Raw genomic sequence first — 23,154 nt, 5'->3', positions numbered from 1 at the left:
ACCGATAAGATGAGGTTGACATGCAATTGGGTTATGCTAAGGTTATTTAAGAGTATGATTAGGCCATGTTAAATACCATTGAAGTTTTTAAGTGTGTATGGATGATAAAGGGTGACCAAATGCTTGGTAAATAGCCCTAAAAAGGTTCATACAAGTAGACACACGGGCATGTGTCCAGGCCGTGTGTGACACACGGGCAGCCCCATGGGCATGTTGTCTGGCCATGTGTCCCCTGTAGCTAAAATTTTGGGTCAGATTGTATGGTAGTAAACACACGGGTAGAGACACGACCATGTGTCTCAGCCGTGTGGAGGACACAGCCTAGCACACGGACGTGTGCCTTGGCCATATGCCTCAAAATGAGTGATGACGTCATAAATAGAATGTCTGGGTTTTTGGACACAGGTGATGACACATGCGTGTCCAGGTCGTGTGAGGGACACGAGCATGTGGTTGGCCGTGTGAAAATCCTTGTAGGTTCCAATTAATTCAACACGGGTGAATTACATGGGCGTGTCCCTATGCAGACGGGCATGTGCTTTGCCTCCACACGGGCGTGTGATGCATAACCCTAGTAATTTTACTAAAACTTTCTATAGTTCTCGGTTTAGTCCTGGATCACTTTTAATGTATGTTTTGGGCCTCGTAGGTCTATAATCGGGACACTATGATGTTGTTTAATCGGTTTTAAATTAGAACGAAATTTTATAACCCGTATCTTTCGAAAATATTCGAGTATGTGTTTGGTAACGCCTCGTACCTTGTCCCGATCTCAGGTACGGGTAATGGGTGTTACACATATTGGGTGAACGGATTTAACATAAAAAAAATTAAGGATATCCTATGAGGGTAACACACTTATGAGGGTAACCGATTCTGGGCCTAGTCAGAACAGTGGTTTCGAGACCAAGAATCTGACATAATGAATTTTTTATTATATTTTCATGGTCTACAATTTTTTGGAATGATTCCGTGAAAATTTCGTTTGAAAATTTTGACGTTTGGACACTCAATTTGGTAAAAAGGACTAAATTGTAAAAAGTGAAAAACTTGAGTTCTATATGCTAGAGGCGTCTAATTGCTATGAAATTCTAAATTGAAGGTCCTTAAATGGTAATTAGACCATTTTACTTTAAGTTGGACAAAAATAGAAATAAGGTAAGAGAAGTGTTTTAAGAAAAGGGCATTTTGGTCATTTAGTAATTAAAGGAATTAAAAAGTAAAAATCAAACCAAAATCATGTCCATCTTCTTCTTGCTTGTGCTGAAAATTAGAAGGGAAGCCATAGCTGGTTTGGCCACTTTCAAGCTCGATTGTAAGACCGTTTTGCCCTGTTTTTAATGTTTTTAAAATTTTGAAGTCGTTGTCACTCGATCTATCTATTTCTACCATTAATTTGAGAAATGATTAAGGTTTAGGGTTTGAACCATGTTAGATATGTGTTTATTTTGATGTCTAATGGTAGAAAATGTGTGTTTGGTGTATGACAAACAACTTTTGCTAGGTGATTTTTTAATGAAAATGTCAAAAGGACCAATTTGTAAAAAGGTGATAAAATGTGTGTAAATGTGTGATTAAATGAAGAATGTGGGCTGTCATAAGCATAAAAGAGGTTCGATTAAGCTTGGGAATCGAAGAAATTGAATCTATTTCAATTTACGAGCCTAAGGATCAAAGTGTAAAAATGTCAAAGTTTAGGGGTAAAAATATAATTTTTCTATAATGTGATTTTTTAACTGGTTTGAGTAATGTGAATAAAAAATGAGTTAAATTTGCTATTATAGATCAAGAGAAACGAGGTTCTAACCTAGATCGAGGGAAAAACAAAATGTTAGACGATTAGGTCCCATTTCTACTATTTTTGTACCGAGGTAAGTTCTTATGTAAATAATGCATTGTTTTAATTATGTTTTAAATACTTTACTATTGTATGAATTATGATTGACCATTGAGCGTGTTCGAAAAAGTTACGACAAGAGTGAAATCTCGGTTGAACCTTAGGAATAGATAGGATACAAATGTCATGACATTAGGGTTACTAAGACTATGTGTAAGATCATATCTGGGATATGACATCTATATGAGACTTCGTGTATAACCATATCTGGGATATGGAATCGATATGAGACTTCGTGTAAGACCATGGCTTGGCTATTGGCATCGATACGAGATCCTATGTAAGACCATATCTGGGATATGGCATTGGTATGGTACCGTGCGTACGGAACCCCCGAGTATCCTTTAGTATTCTAAGTGGTTCAACGGGTAATTTAATGAGTATGCCAAAGATGAAATGTGTGTAAATCCAATTCTAGATGACTCAGGTATGTACGAAAAAATCATACGTGGTGAGTTCGTTATGTGATGAACCCTCGGCAATGTTATGATTAAGTTATGATTATAAGATCTTAATAATATTTATGTCAATTATCATCATGTTAATTGTATGTTAAATGTTGGTTCATGATGCCTATTATTTGCATGGGAACTTACTAACTATATAGCTTACTCCCTTTTTCTTTCCCTTGTCTTATAGTGTCACCAAGCTAGCTCGGGGATTGGAGACTATTGGAGATCCACTCATACTATCAACTGATTATTTTGGGTACCAATGAATTTGGCATTTTGAGTTATGGCATGTATAGGGACTTGATCATTTTGTTATGTGTCATAATTGATTTGGCCAAATGTATTGGTTTTTGTTTGTTGATAATTCATTTTGTAATGGCCTTTGAAATTGGCTAATATTGGTTTAAGTATATATATACATATGATGATGTTTCCATGGATGTGGAAATTTGCATGGTTTAAGTTGATAAGTAGGTGATGTTCATATGTGGTAAATGGTATCATGTGAATGATATGTGGATGTCTTGATGGTGGCTGAATTGGTTGAATGTAACTGCTTGGGTTGGTGTTATGTTTTGTTGTGTAAGTGTGTGCATAAAAGGGTGACAAAATGGCTTGATAAATAGCCTTATTTTAGTCCACACCAGTAGACACACGGGTGTGTGTGACACACGGCCTGCCCCATGGGCGTGTGTTCTGGTCGTGTGTCCCCTGCACCTTAATTATTGCAAAATAGAATGCTCAAAATTACACAAGCAGAGACACGGGCATGTGTCTCAGCCATGTGGATGACACGGCTTCAGGCACGGGCATGTGCCCAGGGCATGTGAAGTCTGCACCTATTTTATGAAAAATGGTAATTTTTAAATTGACCACACGTCTTCGCACACATGGGTGTGACTTTGGCCGTGTGTCTTCAATTTGTTCTTGGGTGACAAACATAGAGTTACACGAGTTAGGGACACAGGCATGTGTGACCACATAGCCTACGCATACAAGTGTGTCCCAAGCGACACGGGCGTGTAGCTCTTAAAAACATGAAAAATTTTCTAAGCATTGTGAAATTTTCTAAAGTTCTCAGTTTAATCCCGAACCGCTTCCAATGCATGTTTTGGACCTCGTAGGTTCGTTTTATGGACGTTATGAATGTTTATGAAAAGTTCTAAATTTGGATGGAAGTTTATGTCTTAGTTTTGTGTGATTGCTTATGTATAAGCCTGGTAATGCCTCGTACCCTGTTCCAGCGTTGAATAGGGATAATGGGTGTTACAATGGTATATAATTGGAAGTTTAATCGTGGTACTTTTAGTGGATTGACTCCATGACTAAATAATGTTGTAATTAATAGATGATAAGTTGAAACTGTAAAACTCCTCACCCGTATTCGACGCCGGGACAGAGTTCGAGGTGTTACCTGACTTAAACTCAACTAATCACACAAAAACCAGGCCATAAAATTTCAATCAATTTAAAACTTTTCATTTCACATACATTTTTTCCCTTAAACGGGTTCACGAGGCCCAAAACATGTATTAGAGGTAGTTTGGGACTAAACCGAGAACTTAAGAAAAACTTGAAAAATTTCATGCTTTAAGGCTCCACACGCCCATGTGGATATAGACCGTGTAGTCACACACGCCCGTGCCCTTAGCCCGTGTGCAACATTGACTTTAAAACATGACCATGACACACGCCCGTGTAACCTACCCGTGTACAAGACTAACTTAAAATTTTAAGTGCAGGGGATACATGACTGAACAACACGCCCATGGGGGCAGACCGTGTGTCACACACAGTCTAGACACACTCCCGTGTGTCTACCCGTGTGGACAATTACAAGGCTATTTTCCAAGCCATTTGACACCTTCACAACATATGCACACATACTTATTCAATAACATACAACATGGCATAAATGAGCTCTTAAACATCTACAAACATGTTATGCTCATATCAATTTCTTATGCAATAAATATCATAGAATTTACTCACATCATTACCACATACTTGTCATAACTATCATTATGTCACAAACCTCATGTACATAACTAGGCATGCATAATCATATCCAAAAACCATTTATAAGGCATTATTAACTATTTACCAATCATTTAATCTTGCATCAGTTACTAACTCATCAATGAATCTCAATTCAATCTCTAGAATAATCATATAGGACCATAACGTCATTAGCCAACATAGGCCAATTTACATGACTATATACTACCTTAATAACAAGCCAATGCCTTTGGCTAAATCATAATATCACATGCTCAACATTAAAACCCTATACATGCCATAAACTCAAAACACTAGGATTTACTTACGCCAATAGCGTTAACTCGATAGTGTGATAATATCTCTGACGGCCTCAAACCCGAGCTAACCTAGCAACCCTAGGGAACATGGGAAAGAAAGGGGATAAGCTTTACGCTTAGTAAGTTCATATGAAAACAATAAGCAACTCATTAACATGTTTTATCAATGTTTACAACATATTCTCAAGTTCACAACAAGCTGTCTTCCTGAGAAATAGTCACTAAATTATTTATATCTGGAGCTACAAAACTCAAAAATTAGTTTTGTTAATTTTCCTTGAAACTAGACTCATGTACCTTTCTATCATATAATTTCTATAATTTTTTGTTTAGCCAATTAGTACAGTTTATTTCTTAAAGTTACCCCTAATTCACTATCTGACAGTTCCAATCTTTTTGCACTAAAGTTCAATTATCTCATAGCACAAGACTCGAATAATGTTATCGTCTATTTCTCTTGAAACTAGACTCATTAAGGATTCTAAAAATATAAATTATAACACATAAATATTTTTTTACAATTTATAATGATTTTCTCAAACCAGAATAGGGGATCTCGAAGTCATCCTGACTCGATTTCACAAAACTTAAAATATCTCATCATAGGAAGTTCTCTTGCTTATACCGTTTCTTTTATAAGAAACTAGACTCAATAAGATTTATTTTTGTATTTAATTCATCTTCTAACTCATTTTCCATTATTTTTAGTGTATTTTCAAAGTTACACTACTGCAGTAACCCAAATTACTCATTCATGATCATTGTTCACAAAATTAATACAACATCATTTCATCCATCATGGTAAGAACACATATTTATGCATCACAGATCATCACATATCAAGGTATTCTCATAAACTTAGTGTACATACCTGCACAACTCGTAACATAACTCAAGTACATACTCACCAATGACTTACCTCATTGGGACCATCATCAACTCTTTCCTCGGATTACCTGTTGAACGCTTGGAATACTAATCGGATACTCAGAAAAACCTTTGCACATAAGTGCCTCAATTGTAGCTAAGCTACCTCATATCTCATGACATTTAAATGCTCACTCTTGAGCTAGTCATCTAGACTCATAATTCCTAGTGACATGTCACTCGTATCCTATTTTATTCCTAAGGTTCAAATGAGATTTTCCCTCGCCTATCAAGGCTTTGTCTTATCATTTTTCTATCAATCACGTACACATTAATATTTGTACAATTCATGGGATGATGACATTTAAATACATGTATAGCATGGTATTGTTTACATACGAACTTACCTCGATACCACAAAGGTGAAAAACACGTAATCGTCCATAAATTGATTTTCCCCGTTCTAGGTCCAAATCGCATTTTTCAACATCTAAAACATCACATTTAGCTAATTAAAACAATGTATTGATCAAATTAGTCCATTGACACACTTTGACAAAATTTACAATTTTGCCCCTCTATTTTGCTAAAATTACCAAATTGCCCTTAGGCTCGTAAAATGATTTTTATCACATTTATTTACTCTTTGAGCTTAGATGAACCATTTTCATAACTATAGCAACTCATAATTTCAACTATTTCACACATTTACAACTTGTTTTACAACTTTGCATAATAACCTTTTTAAGGTATTTTCATGCAAATTTCCTTCACAAAAGTTGTTTATTAGACAACTATAACTCATATTCTTCTATAAAAACTCAGAAAACAACACATATACATTCATGACAAAACCCTAGACTCTTTATCATTTTGCAAACTAGACCCTTCATTTGAAAGCTTATGCTTTAGGAGTTTTAAAAATGTAAAAATCATCAAGAAATAACCAAAGATTACTTACTTGTTAGGGCTTAAAGTGGCTGAAAGTTTAAAGCTCAAAACCCCCATTCTTTGCTGCCATTTTCGTGAGGAAGAAGAAGAAATGAAAGAGAAAATGACATTTTATTTCTTTTTCTTATTTTATTACAAATTAGTCAAAATTAAAACACCTAAAAGCCACAAATTTTGGCTTTTTGACCAATTGGTCTCCCCTTGGCCGGCCACACACTTAAAAAGGGTCTAACATTTTACGCGATTTAGTCCTTTTTCGAAATTGGACTAGAAATGACTAAAATTAACTTACCAAAATTTACATGCACTTATAAAATTTGTAGCACCCCGAATTTGGGCCTAGAAGTATTGGGCCTTGAGTGGGGGTCCGTAAGGAGGTTGTATATAGGTATTTAATTGTGAAATGAAATGAAACAATTAAATGTTTGCTTTAGTGGTTAATGGCTTTGAGAAGTGTTGGAGAAATCTTGGGTTCAAACTTGGGCTTTAGCAAAAATTTTGGTATTAAGTGAAAAAAAACCTGGATGCTTGGATGAGGGCCTTTTAAATTATTGTGTTAAATAAATGACACAAAAAGCCTTGTGGTCTAGTGGCAAAGTAGCGCCACATAAGAGGCAGGAAGGTGGCGTCATAGAGTTGGCAAGGAGGTCCAGGGTTCGAAACTCATGGCAATCAAAGAGCATTTATTTTGCTAGCAGGGGGCGGCAAGAGTTGGTGTTGAATTTAAACTTTGATGTTGGAAGGATCCCACATCGGGAAGCTAGCATAAGAGTGGATGCGAAGCTGGCTTTAAATAGAGAGAACCATGAGGAGAGTAAAGGTACATTTCTTGGCTGATCCCTTTCGCTGTATGGCGTGCTCGTTTGGGTTGGGCGTCGGCTAAGAGTGCTCAGAGCGTGGATTAACTCCAGTCTCCTATCAGGTGTGTATTTCTCACTACTCTAGGTAGAATGGCTACTTCGGGCCACGATGGGCCGAAAAGGGCCATGTGGGCCGAATGGGATAAGTTTGTTTGATTGTGTAGTAAATATTGGACTAGGCTAGGTGAATCTCATATTTGTGGCTAGATTTGGGCTAAAAGGGCCACACGAGCGTGTGGGCCCATTTGGGCCGAGAATAGGCTTTAGGCCCATTTGTATTGTTCTCCCTGTTTAGAATACTTTAGTTTACTAAATTACTAAAATGTCCTCAATTTGTAAAATTACCAAAGTACCCTCGATTTACAGAATTATCATTTTACGCTCGATTTACAAAATTACCGTTTTACCCTCGATTTATAGAATTACCATTTTACCCTCAATTTACAGAATTACCATTTTACCCTCGATTTATAGAATTACCATTTTACCCTCGATTTACAAAATTACTAAAATACCCTTAATTTACAAAATTACCAAAATACCCCTAGTTTGTAAAATTACCAAAATACCACTGGTTTGTGAAATTATCAAAATACTCTCAATTTGTAAAATTACCAAAATACCCCTAATTTACAAAATTACAGAAATACCCTTGATTTTCTAAAAATTATAGAAATACTATGGTTTACAAAATTACTAAAATACCCTTGGTTTGTATATTTACCAAAACACCCTTGTAGGATGAAATGACTAAAATACCCCTAATAGGTAAAAAGACCGTAAAGCCCCTGTAGGGTAAAGTGACCGTAATACCCTTGTATGGTAAAATGACGAATATGCCCTTATGTTTCGTATGACTGATGTGCTTAGGATTTACATATATTGATATTGGATTAGTTAAGTTTGAGTGATAGGTGGTGGTTATCATAGGTGATTGATTTTGGAAACGTTTCAACTTCAACCCATAACAAGTGTGTAATAACCCTCGCAGTAGCTTAGATTAATATTCGCCGAAAAGCCAAAATGCTAAAATTCCTGCATTTTGGGAACTTGTGATTTTGCCTTTGCTTAAAGATGCGATAGATACGATATGATCGGTGTTTGGATCGATGGAGCAGGTAAGAGCGCAATTTTGTGCACGATGGTAAGTTGGGCTTCAATGTGCTGGAATCGGGCCCAATGGGCTTTCGGGCCCATTTGGGTAAAACTGATAGAAAATGGAATCTAGAAAAGTTGCATGTTAACACGGTTAGTATTGTTGTAAAATTTGGATTAAGCAGGCTTAGTGGGCTAAATCAGCATTCGTAGGGCCCATTAGGGGTTTTGGGCCCAAAAGCCCGAATTTGATAAAGTGGGTTAAAGATCATTGTTTAAACACTCGAAAATATTGATAATTGTTAATGAACATGGAAAACCTGATATTTGGTAAAATTACGAAAATTACCCTTATAATATGAAAAATGACTGTTTTGCCCTTGTGGGCAAATGACTGACATGGACTGTGGTTGATGGATTTGATTGTGAATATATGTTGGTGATATGAATGACTTGGTTGTGATTGTTTGATTCAAATATGGGCATGACATTCTGCATACATGACATGTTGCATGGGTTGGGTTTTATAAATGGAGGAAGTGCTAAAAGGGCTATGCCCCAGTTTACCGAAAAGGGCTTTGTTTATCAAAAAGGGCTTTGCCACAGTTATTAAAAGAGGCTAGGCCTCCAGTTATATGATAAAGCAGCTATGCTGCCAGTGGAGAGTTTGGTTGGGTGGGTTGAGTTATTCCCCACATGGTGTGTTGGTTGGTACGGGTGGAGAGTAGCGGATGGTGGCTTGAGTAGTCTCCCCAAATGGGCTTGCATACATTCATTGATATTACATGTGATATTGAAATAGGCCTATGGGCCATACCGCTTACAGTAAAGGCTTCGGCCAGTGATATGATTTATGAAAAGGCTTCGGCCCAGTGATATGATTTATGAAAAGGCTTCGGCCCAGTGTATGTCGAGACTGAATTAGGGCTTAGGCCCATATTGCTACTGTTTAAGCGCTAAGGCCCAAACTGTGCTGTTACTGTATAGGGCTTTGGCCCAGATTGTACTGAGACTGTGTTATTCACTGTTTGTTTGTTGTTGGGGATTACACACTGAGTTTTTGTAAACTCACCCCGTTTCTAACTGTGCAGGTAATCCCTAAGCTTAGATGGTTTGGAGCTGCGAGGGACTCGGAGATGGCTACACTACTGTTTCTGTTTCTTTTAATTGCAATAAGTAACCGATTTATATTTTTATATAAGTTTTATCTTAGTTAATATTATTATTTGGTTTTGGGTTGTAATAAGGCCATTTTAATTATTTTTCTGGGATTATTTTATTTTATACCCTATATTTTACTGATAACAATCCAAAATAGGTTAGACTTAAGGCGCGTTTCCAAAATGATAATTGTTTTTAAAATAATGCAACGATACAATTAATCGGTTTATCAAAAATATCTACTTAAATGAATTCCAACTCGTTTTTCTCAAAACCTAACCTCGCACCAAAGTGTGGCAATAGTTGTGGGCATGTCTCGGATTGGATCCAATCAAGAGCTTGGTACTTAAGCAGCCTTCATGGCTCACCTCCTCTGTTTCGGATACCTACCTGGTGCACAGCTTCCATTCACTTTATTAACTTAGCAAAGACTATCTTTTAAAACACTAAGAAGGATGTCGAAAAGCATGGGTATTCTTAAAAACTTCAATGTGACACATCGGATCCGGCCATAACATCTGGGCCAGGTTTGGGGTGTTACAAAATTATATTATAACAAATAAAATAATACTAAAAAAAATTTCTCCGGCCTCGGAATAGTGGTCCCGAAACCACTGTTTCAACTAGGCCCAAAATAGGGCTGTTATAGAAATATAAATATAAATGATTTAAACCCTAAATATATACATCCAATTTGTCACTTCACTGACTTAACAAAACCCTGTATGGATTGGATTTAGAACCGACACGGTATAAAATTGAACACAGCGAAAGAGAAATAGATTGCATGTATTACTATTCGAAGTAAATGCATTTTATCAAATGAAATAGGGGATGACTTAAAAATTAATTTAGTTTTTTTGAATAATTATTTAATTGAAATTAAATAATTAAGTTTAAAATGAAAATTAAATTAATTAATCATCGTAATTTTACAGAACTAAAATTAATACAATAAAGTTGTCATGACTTTGACTGAATTAAAATTGGATTGAGAAAATAATTTAATAAAATAAAATAATATTTTGGGAATAAAAAACTAATTATTGGGTTGGATAATTATATGAGCTTGTTTTAATTAAAACAGAACTATACATATAATTGTACCCAATCCAAGAAAAGACCTAATGAGGCCATTTAATAAGGGATGGCGATACACTAGGTGTTCCAAGTATGGGTATGCCATCCACCACATAAAAGTCCTAGTAGGATTTTGGTTTTCTATTAAAATATTATATTTTCTCTCTTATTGTTCAAGTAGAACTCTTATATTTGTTCTCTATATAAAGGGACTATGGGAAGTCAAAAAACATAACTTAGATGTCGAAACCATTTTTAAATCGAGTTTTAGAAAACGAGAATCGACTTTAAGAAAAACGAAAACGGGAGTCGCCACCAATCTTTTTAGGTGTGATTGGATCACCTTATAAAATGTTTTGTTTTAAAACATTAATTTTGGTCTACGAAAGTCGAGAAAACGGATTCGAGAGTTGGTTACGTACGAGGAAGGGTTAGCACCCTCGTAACGCCCAAAAATTGGTACCTAATTGATTATCAAGTGTCTTTAATGTACGAAATTTGAAAGTTTTAAGATGCAAACCTCTTTTAATTAGAATGTCTCAATTTTCAAAATTAAGGCTCACTTATTTTAAACGAGTCAAAACATCACATCCAGTAAGTTAGGACGCAACATATTAAAACCTTCGAAACTAAGCTCGTCTTTCGAAAATTTCTATCTCAAAACAACAAAACGCCATATCCAGTAAGTTAGGGCACTATGTTTTGAAATCTCGAAATAATTGTTTAAGTTTTGAAAACTCAAAATCACTTAGAAGGGTGCTTGACTATTCGAATTCAACGAGAAAAGTTGCAACCCAGTAAGCTAGGGCACTACCTTTCTCGAAGTTTCCAAACATCAAGCATTGCCTTTTATTTTTTTTAAAAAAAAACCTTGGAATATTATTTTAAATGACGTTTTAGGATAACATATTAATGCATCATGAAGCATAGATGTACAAAATATTCTAACATTTCCATACAAACATAAATAATATCATTAAGACAAAACTAAATAACATGAACATACGTTTAATGAAAAAAATCATACTAGGGTAAATATAAGATAATAAACAAATAAAAATATGAGTAAACTAAAAGAAAAACATAAGACATGCAAAAATTATACAACAATATATATCATAAAATAGCATATAAAAGAAATAATTAAACATAGCATATAAAAAAATGAAACTATGCACAAATAAGATAAATGACATACACTAAAAAAATGAATAAATTGAACATTTACAAATTATAAAAATATAATGCAATAGTTCAAAATACATGAAATGATAATATAATATATACACATGCATAGAAAATATATATTTGAAAATAAACTATATAAAAAGGTTAAATATTATAATATATAAAATACATAATCAAATGTATAAAAGATAGGAATAAATATATATATTTGAAAAATGAAGAAATTAAAATAAAAAAAGGGTTGAAAAACTAAGATAGACGAAGAATAAAATAAGAACAAACCACAGAGAGTAAGAATGCAAGAAGGAGAGAAATTTGAGTGAATGCTCTCAAGAATTCTTATTGCTTCCCAAAACTCAAGTGATTTACAATGAAGGGAGAGGCCTCTATTTATAGTTGAGCCTTCCCAAATCCAACGGTACAGATCAATTACATCAACGGTTAAGATTAAAGGATATCTACAAATTAAATCTCCAAGATTACAAGATCATATCTTCAAGATTGCATATCATATCTAAGATTGCATATCCTTAAAGATTATATTTCCATATGAGTCAAGCTCATAGATGGACCTTCAATCTTTTCAAGTAATGGACCATTTCGATTGGGCCAAATTATATGTTTGTAATTTTGTACTGGACTTGGACTTTGTTTTTTTTTTTGAACTTATTTCTGGGCAAGGGCAAAATTGAGTGTCTACAACTTAGACATATTTGTCAAATTTTAGGGAAATTTATTAGATACAAATAAATTCTAAATTTTGTGAGCACTTGAGATTTTCAGTTTTGGTTATTATAGAGAGAATTAATTTTTCCTACTAGAAAAGTAAAGTTTTTATATTGTGGTCATTTCAAGATTAAAAGTCCACTCTCTTAGCAATCGATGGTACGAGAATAGAGGAGAAAATCATTTGATAGAAAGATAGGAAATAAACTGGTTTTGCTAGACCAAAACACAAGTACTAAATTTGATAAAAATTTATAGTCATAGATAACACAATAAATGTTCAAGTTTATAAAAGTTATTAAATTTTTGTTATGCAGCAAACACAACAAAATTTAATGGCATTGAGGATGATTGAAATCATCCCAAAAAGTTTGATAATCGTCCCTAATAGATTTGAAGACAACATAAGTCGTTCCTAATAGTTGTCCTTTATAGTTGTGTCTCTGAAAAGCTTTGGGTATGAATATAATACGATGAATTTCCTCCCAAAAGCTTTGGGGACAAATATCATCTCAAATTCATAAAGACATACCAAAATAATTAAGGACGAATTTTTTCCTTAAAACTTTCTCTCTAAATAAATATTATTTCTAATATATTTCGTATCAAAATAGTAATTTTTATTTTTTAATTATTATTACAAATATAAATCTAATACCACGAATTCTTAAGAATGTGGTATACTTAATTCATTTGCCAACACCTAGTACTTGAGGTATGTCTTTGAATAATTAGATAAAAAAATCATTCAAAGTACTAAGCATATATTCTAATAAGACAGGAGAAGGCAAGAAACAATTGAACATATTATTTATTGCACATAAACTCAGTAGATATTTGGCTTAGACAAAAAATATCCCTATTAAATTAGGTTATAAAAAAGTTAGAGAGACTATATTTTATCACTAACAAAGCTAAAATTAAAAGCAACTAGTATAAACTATGCCTTATAAAACTCCAATGTGTCACTACAAGTTTTATGAAGCTCCACCATATGTAAGAAGGGAGCTTCCTCAAATTAAAGAGAAATGAGGTTTACATGTTCCTCTGTAATTTCTAGCTTCAGAGAACTCTACACTTTCAATTCAAACTAGTAAAGGAAAAATATATAAATTTAGCTAAAAAAAGATATTCTATATTAACAACCTAATCAATAATGTATGAATCCTGATACCTTGAGGTCTTATATGATTTAATCACAAACATGGCTTCGTTGCTCCTTTTGGGAAGACCATGTTGTCTGTTTAGCAAAAAAATATTGTTCAAGCTCCCTAAGAAAAGCCAGTACGTGTTATCAAACCTACAAAATAACCTACAAAAAAAAGTAACCTCATAAACTATCGATCTTTCAAAATACCAACAAACTTTTACCTTTAATGAGCTAAACAAGCATGTTAAAAAATACTTGTTAAAACTAAATGCCTTGTGAAAAATAGCCAACATTATCTTCAAAAATCTTAAACCAAACAAAAAAATCTAATGAAAAAACATAAGGAATATTCAATTTCAAAGCAAAGGAACCTTTAGTAAAATTTCCATGTTTAGGCAAATATACATGAAACACTAAGACACGACTTTGAAAAACTAAATGGATGTTATATTCAACAAGAACTAGGAATCTTACTTTCAAAACATAATAAAATGACAAGCGTATTGAATTCAATAGAGACTCACAACCCAAGATCGATAATACAAATAATAAATATTGGTAATTAGTTAAAACAATGAAGGACGTCAAGAGAATTAGTTCTCCTCAAAGAGCTTACCATGACAAAAAAATACCCTTAATGTCATGTAATTAGCTTTGATAACAGATTTATAATTGCATAAAAAATTAATGTTGAAAGAAAACAAAGGGAAAAATGAATAAGGTAAGAGTCATAATTAGCAAAAAAAAAATACATTAACTTTAATTTCTAAACTAAATTTTAGGGTAATTGTTGTAGATGTGAATAGAAAAAAGATTGTATCATTAACAAAATATCATTTTATCATTCAACCTAACACAATTGAGTTTGACATTTGAACAACTAGTTACAGTTTTATTCATGTGGTAATTGCTAGCAATATATTGAGAGATTAATAATATCCTTTTAAAGACATTTTCTCTTATAAAATTACAATATATAAAATACATCATAAGATTAGTTTTGTAATGCTTAAAACTTATCACAAAAATTACTCAAATCCTATTACTAAGAAGCATTCCAATCAAAAGAATTTTAATTAAATGAACTCTAACTTAGATCATAGGATCAAAGGCTATGATTTTGGTTCAAGCTCAGATCAAGATGCACATTAACCAATAATAAACTTGCTAAAATTCCAAAGACCACTTAGAACTACGTTTAGATGAAATAGATTCTGTGATAGCTTCACATCTCCTTAAGGCTTTATAATATAAGTTGACCAAATAATAATCAATTTAAAAACAAAGTGATGTTTGAATGTGATTGTAACACCCCTCGCCCAACCCAATCATCGGGTTCGAGCTGCATGATGTGTGACCTCTAGTTTGTCTCATATCTCCTTAGCATGGGAACAATACGACACTTTACTATATTCATTGGGACCAAGTGCACAAAATAGCGTATGCATGACCTTGGCATTTAAATGAATACTCCTTTTATCTTCCTTGTTCCGTTCTTTCTTACTTTTGGGCACCGAGAGCTTCCCTTGCTTTAAAGGGATGAAGGGACCATCCATGATGATATCCAAACCGCAAAGTTGTTAGCTTGAATGAATAGCATCATCCTCATTTTCCAATATGAGTAGTTGGCTTCGTTGAAATATGGAGGCTTGGATATAGATTGAGATTCTCCCTAGAAGATTGACCCAAAAGTTGACTTTATTGTTGTAGAGTATGTTGATAATTGTTTGAGGATAAGGTTTAACCTTACAAGTCCTTTAAGATTTCTACCTAAATTTTAAGACTTAAACTCTCTCAAAAGAGTAAACAAATGAGCAAACAAATAAACAATCCTTACAAGATTTAGAAGTTGTTATTTATACTTATAATTGATTTCCAATAGTTTGGGTTTGTGGTAAATTGAATAGAACCATTGAAGATGTAAGAACCAATGCAATAATCTCTCTTACAACAATAGGTATCAATACCTTTGAATGGGTATCAATATTTTGGGCATTTAATGTATAAATTTAGTGATTGTTAAATCCTATAATATTAATATAATAGAGGAAATATCAATACTTACTATGAGGTATCGATACCTTAGGAAGGGTATCGATACTCGAGCAATTTCTTGTTTAACTTTCAAAACATCATAACTCAAAACAGTGTTGATATTGGGGGAGGGTATCGATAAATTTTACACGGTATCGATACTTTTATGAAGGTATCAATACTTTTGTATTTGTGCTCAATATTTTGTGACAGACAGAAGCTCAAATTGGTATCGATACTAGGCATGAGTATCAATAATTTTTTAAAGGTACCGATAACTGGTTAGAGGTATCGATACTTTTGAGTTTTGCTCAATTTTTCTAAACTTTGAAGCTCAAATCAGTATGGATACCTTATAGAGGGTATTGATACTTTGATCTCTAAGAGCATTTTAACTTGTTTAAAATGTTTACAAAATTGTTTATTGTTTTGAAGAACTTCCAAAATATTTTCTAAGTGTTTGAAAGATTAGATTTAAAATTTTATCTCTTAGAAATATTTTGAAACAAATTTTTACTTTGAAATTTATCAAGTTTTATTTCAAAAACAAGTTTTTTCAAAAACATTATATTTCTTATATCAAAACATTTATCAAATAAAGTTTAGTTTAATAATTAATCTTCCAACAACTCCAAAACTCTCTCCAGAGATAAGGATAAAGATAAACATTTTCAATACTTTAAACTTCTCAATATGATTAGTTAAAGAGCTAAAAAGTCCTTGCTGAAAATCAACTCTTGTTTTGTCAAACATGTCATTCCTTAGCCAAATTTGTCAAATATCTATGCGGCCGAAACAGCCCTCAGCCTAAGAAGAAACTATTTTTCGTTCGAGCAAAACATGAAACTCGACAGAAAAGAAAAATATTTTTATAAAATAAAAATAATTAAATAATATTATAATTACATATCTAAAAAATTTTAATTATAACATAAATTATTATGTATTTTTTGTATTTATTTATGAAAAGAATAATGTGAAAAGGGGAAAATATGAAAATATGAGAAATAAATAAATGTTGTAGCAAGATGGTGGCACATATCACCATTGAACACCTAATGAAAAAGTTGATGGAATAGCTAACAAAGATACCTAATTGAAACCTTGTTCATAATTAAATTACCCAATAGAATATTTTAAATTTTAATTAAAAAAATGAAGATCAATTTAGAATATGTTTTGTATTTGGTTTTTATTACATTTTGTGGTAATACTCTAGAACAACATATTTTTATGTGATAATTGCATGTTTATTTTGAGTATGGCCCTACTAATTTGAGCTATTTACGGTCTTTTATCTTCCAGGGACTAAATTGAAGGCAAAAGGAAATTTTAAGGGCAAAAAGCGCAAATTTGAAGATACAATGGGCCAACACGCGACATAGAGAAAAAGGTGGTGCCAAAAATGCAAGTATGGAAGACATAAGGGCAAAAGTGAAAAAGAAGAGATTTTATACAACATGACACTATTTAATGTTTAATTATATTAGGATAATTGTTAAGGGTTATTATTTAGATTTAATTTTAGGATTTATTATACTTTATCTTTAATTATATTTATTTATTTGTATTTATCTTTTAGAATTTAATTAGGAATATGCTATGTTTCTTATTACTATAAATAGGGGATGAAGTGACACAAATTTGATCCATCTTTTACTATAAACATTCTCTCTCCCATAAATTTAGTCTTTTTGTTCTTTCCATATTTTCTTCAATGAAAATTCTCTTTTCATTATGTTTATTTCTTTTTCTCCAAAAATCATGAGCCACTAAATCTATCTAGCTGAAGGTTGTCAAAATTCCCCCAAAAGGGTTCTTTAGACTTAGAATCCATACTTAGCCTTCTCGACGAATATTCATCGCTTCTTCGCATTACAGGGCTGATGCGTCCGTCCATGTCCCTTAAAAGGTGGTCTTTTAATGTGTGCAAAGGTGGCCGCTTTGCATGTTTTGGGAAGGTTGCACAGTCGGTTTGTTAGCTTACTACGTCAGAGGTTGGCGAGCCCAAGAGACAAAATGGCGTGGGATTCACCATTGAGAAGTGATGATTTTGCATAAGATGATCCCACAGAAGTAATTGTTGGCTAGAGTCAGGTTCCGCTAAATTGTAAGTCCAAATTCTTAGAGCTGGTGGTCATAGGAGTTCTCTTCCAATATAACTGGCTTATTCTGTTTGAGAAGGATCACTTAAAAACTGAGGATTAAACCCAAGGCGGATTGAGACAACCGGAGGCTGGAATCTCTCTATAAGAACACAATTTCCTAAACTTTATTTATTTCTATTATTTTTAATTTCTAAAATCCCAATCAAAACTTTTAATTCTATTTTTATTTTATTTTCTCCAGATTAAAACTTTTAATTCTGTTTTTTCTTATTTCTTTTCCAGGTACGTAGGTTTTCTTGGGCACAATTCTGACCAAGATTTTGAAGAACAAGCAATTGTGCAAATCCGGTCCCTGAGGATTTGGCCCTACTTCCCTTATACTATTTTTTTTATTTTCAATATTTTATAGTAATAGGATATTTTTGGTGCTCTCAACGACCGCATTATTTTTCAATTTGATTTTGGTTTTGATTTTGAAGGATTTTAATATAATTTTTTATGCAAAAGTTATTTAAATATTCCGTAATAATCACAAACAAAAATAAATTAACATATTAAAAACAAATTATGAATATAAAGGCCCTATTTAGCAATTGGCTGATATTGATTGTTGATTGTTGACTGTAGAGGTTGGTATGACCAACTGATTCTATTAACTGTTTATTTAGAAGTGTTTGGTAAAACTTAGTTGATAGTTGAAAGCTAATATGTATAAAATGAAAAATAAGGGCATGACACATTTTAATGTTAAGTACTTATTTGCTTATAATACTTTATTCTTTATTGGATGAAATTGTTTAAATAAAATATTATTACCAATGAATTAAAACATCCATTATGGAAATTTATTAGTGAGTATTTTTGAAATTTAAATAAACAAATTTCTTGAGTTCCTTATTTGCAAATATTAACCTTGTGGAATTTGATAAATATTAATAGTGTATCACTATAATTGTAAACTATATTCTTAGTGATAATTATGTCATGTTCTTAGCATGTAAATTAGTGATAATTATGTCACACTCTGAATAAATTTGTCAAATAGCATATTTCAATTAATATGAAGTTTCATGAGAAATCATTTTACACAAGTAAATTCAAAATAAATTAAGAGTACATAAATATTCAAGAAATAGATACATACACAAACAAGTAAAAATAAATATTTAAGAAACACGGCATTGTTATCTAGTTGCCATCAACTAGTAGTGATGTCGTTATGAACTTTTGTCATTTCATTAGTACTCATATGCTCAACTTCTTGAATGGAAATGCATTTGGCATTCCAAAATGCTTCGGGAGGAATAAAATTCGGATCTACATCTATGACCCTAAATGCTAGGTCAAGAACTTTACTTAATCTAATGTAGTTATGTAATATAAATGCAACACAAATTATTCTATTTTGATCTTGAGACAAATATATTGGCATTTTCGCTAAAACCTTCCACTGCGCCTTTAAAATGCCAAATGCCCTCTCAATAAAACTTCTTAAGGATGAATGGGCTTGATGGAAAATTTCTCACTGCCCTCTTGGATTTGCATCACAAAACTCTGATGGGTGATACCTTATCTTATGATAACGTGTCAAGTAGCTTTTTCTTTCAAGGTACCCTTTGTCTACTAAGTAATATTTGCCTAAGCATAACCAAATAGAGCCACAAAATTAAAAAGTCTTTATCTTAAATTTAAAATGAATATGCACAAACAACTAAGAATAAAATATTAATTAAAATGAAAAAAAAATACCTGGAGGAGCTTTTGGAAAATTTATACTTGGGTTCCCAATTGTATTTAGGAAAATATGAGAATCATGAGCTAATCCCTCCCAACCACTTAGTACATATGTAAAAAGCAAATCAAAATTGTATGCCTGCAATACATCAATGGTAGGTGTCTCTTTCCTTCATTTATAACACAATTGATTTTCCTTATGAATTATAACATCTATAAGAGTGTCATCAATTACACCATTGCAATCCTAAAATGAAAGAATTTATTATGATATTGATGATATTGTAAATTATTACTATAGAATAGAATATAAGGAACAATAATATCCATAAATAATTACCTTAAAATATGGCATATATTTGGTACCATTGGCAATTTGTGAAGGAATTTCCTTGAATTCAGGATATTTTTGTCTTATTATGTCTCTTGACAAGTCATCCATGGCATCTAAAACCTCTTTAAAAATTCAATTGACAATTTCACTCGAATGTTGAAACTACTCTTGGACATCCTGATTGGAGGCTCCCTTACTAAGAGTAAAGACAAATAAACCCCCTCTTCTCTAAAGTTGACATTCTATATGAAGGAAGCAACTCATACTTGCTTTTTAAATCCATGCACAATTGGTGAACGTGCTTTGTGTCATTCTAAAACATGTTAAAACAACACTTTCCATGGCCATTCAACAATTCTTGCATCCATTTTTATCCTGGTTGAAAAGAAGTCATGCATGGCTCCTTATGTATGTACTTTACATAATAAAGAGATATATAACCAAATGCATAAGCTACCGAGTTCCAGAATTTACTATTTCTGTGCCTCTACGTATTCTATTGCATATAACATGCAAATCCATGCCTACAAATATATATAAACAAACTATAATTACTTTAAATTTCACCCACATCAAAGAATTAGGAGAAAAAACATTGCTCTCAAAATCAAAACAAAAATCAAAAGTAACAACCAAACTTTAGATAAACCACTTTCACATTACAAATAAGATCCATTACAAAAGGTATATGTGGCATCAACTTACTCTTTAAAATGTCATCACATATTGCATCAAACAACAAAATCTAAGCAAGCATACATTTGTTAAATAATAACTGCTAAATACTAATTGAAAGTTGACTTCAAAATATTTTACAATTCGATAATAGAACTAACTAGAAGATAACAACTATATTAAAGTTAGTATGATGTTCATTTTTCCTTCTCATACAAGTATTTAATCTAATGAAGTCTATCATTGTCATGTGGTATTTCATTAATAATTTGTCTTTTTTTTTGGGGATCCTCAATCAAGGTGCAAACAAACAAAATTATGGAGTACTAGGTATTAAGTCAGGCAATGATACTAACTTCGCTGGTGAATCAACAAGTGTATAAGAATAATTAGCAAGTGTGTATGCTTCAAGATTCATTAACTCCATATCTTTAATGCCCTTCTCAGTAACAACCTGAACCATAGCATCAAGTTTCTCTATCAACATTGTCAATCCTCTAACCCTTCTAAAGGATTCAGTCTTAAAACTCTTATTATTCCCAGAAGCATCATTCTCAGAGTCTTGTTTTCTTCCTTTTCTTCCAACTCCTTATTCATTAAATTGTGGAGAATTAGAGGGGGAAGGAACTGGGCTACAATCATTCCAAACTTCTTGCCATTCCATATAGCTTGGTTATGGTTAAAAGAATTATTTTCACTCATTACTTCAACATAATCATAAGATGCATTAACAATATTATAATTTGGAGGGGAGAAAGGATATAAATTGTTTCCTTTTCATGCTCACTAGGAGTAAACTTAAGAAACATTTGTGCAACTGAAATTCCAAACAATTGTTCCATCTTATATTCCAGTTCAGGTTCAATCCCATCATCTTGAAATGTTTTAAAATGCATATTCCTATATAGCAAGATAAATTAGATCATTTCTAAGAATTTAAACCAAAAAGTTAGTGTAATTTTTTGTCAATAAAGTAGTAAAACAAGTGTAGATAAATAAGCTAACCTCAATTTTTTTCGTCCACTACTCATTACTAACGCTTATTGTTCCATTTTCATTATCCCAACCTAATCACGTTTCATTTCCTTTCAAGGCTTTCCAAAGGCTCCATCTATTTCTCATCCAATCCCACTTGTTCTTAAGCTTAGCCTTGTCATATGCTAAGCTAGTCTTTTTTTTTGAAATTGCACTTCTATAATCTTCCATGGCATTTTTTGTGAGATCATTGCTCCATGTTTTCCCTTACTTTCAACATATTGGATACACAAATCACATAATATGTGTACATGTACTATCAACCAACTATCCCGACTTACATCTTTACCCCCACCTTCACTTTCTTTATTGTCTTTTTTTTTCTTTGGTGGCTTCTAAGTATTATATAACATAATTAAATTCACTTACTTTAATTATATACCTCTAAAAGAATTTGAAGCAAAGACAATTGTAATCTAATAACATTCCAATCTAACACTGCTAATAATAATAATAAATCCCAAGTAGCAAATAGTGTAATTTGGTTAGCTTCTGTGAGACAACAAAGCATTTAAGAGGATGTAATTTGATGTAGATTGATAGACAAATGACAATACAATAAAACTTGTGGCATCAAAAACAGAAAATTGAATAAGTAGGTAGCCAATGAAATAGAGACATTGCAAACTAACCTCAAATTCTCAACTGTAATCTCAACTTGGAGGAGCTTCTCTTCTCTTATCATGCAAATATATCCTAAGCAAAATTGTAGCACCCCTTACCCGATCTAGTCGTCAAATCTGAGCTACCAAAGGTTACCATGCGAACTTAAAACAAATTCATACTTTAAACATACGTGGCAAATTATGTTGTGCACTAATATATGGCTGATCGCTTCGGCGATCATTCAACTATGCATAGAAATTCAAATGACGAAACTGCGGATTATTCTACGGACATAACTATTTCATAAATAAAATGAACGTCTAAATTTGGAACATCTTGGGTGAATACTTAAAAATGGTGAACTGTTCCACAGATACCCTACACATCAATGGGTTTCGCGGAACATAATAGAACCAAACTTCAATTTGTTATCATACTTCAAAGTTTAACAAGATTATTTACCATTAACCAAATGGTTATATACATGCCACTGAGACTGACTCAAATAAATCGAGAGTCTACTACAACATCTGGCGGATAGTATAAACTTTTTGCTAATCTAATTAATGAGCTCTTAACATTCCAAAATCTACAAGACAAAAGTAGTCTAGGCTTAAGTATTTTGAATACTCAGTAAGCTCATACAAACTCAATAATTACTTACCTAACATAATAATATTATGATAATTTAATAAGAAAATACAATTTATTTATCCGCCAACACAATTCGCCAATAAAGTGAGTGCATATATTTCACTACACAAAGTATACTTAATAAGAAACGCAATACAATGCCATTATTCATATCCAAACTTAATCTCAAACTTATCATTGATGCAACCTTTCATTATAGTAAATAATTATTTCATAGTCTATCATTTCT

General features: G+C 32.6%; 1 pseudogene; it reads right to left on the bottom strand.

Annotated features, from left to right (window-relative positions):
• LOC107947902 (ubiquitin-conjugating enzyme E2 variant 1D-like) overlaps positions 1-21,117 on the bottom strand; it is a 32,611-nt pseudogene extending 11,494 nt beyond the window's left edge.
• Positions 21,118-23,154: the final 2,037 nt, after the last annotated feature.

Source organism: Gossypium hirsutum, chromosome A04, assembly GCF_007990345.1.
Source record: "Gossypium hirsutum isolate 1008001.06 chromosome A04, Gossypium_hirsutum_v2.1, whole genome shotgun sequence".
NCBI classification, from domain to species: domain Eukaryota; kingdom Viridiplantae; phylum Streptophyta; class Magnoliopsida; order Malvales; family Malvaceae; genus Gossypium; species Gossypium hirsutum.
The sequence above is the reverse complement of the archived record's forward strand: the minus strand, read 5'-3'. Positions and strand labels throughout refer to the sequence as shown.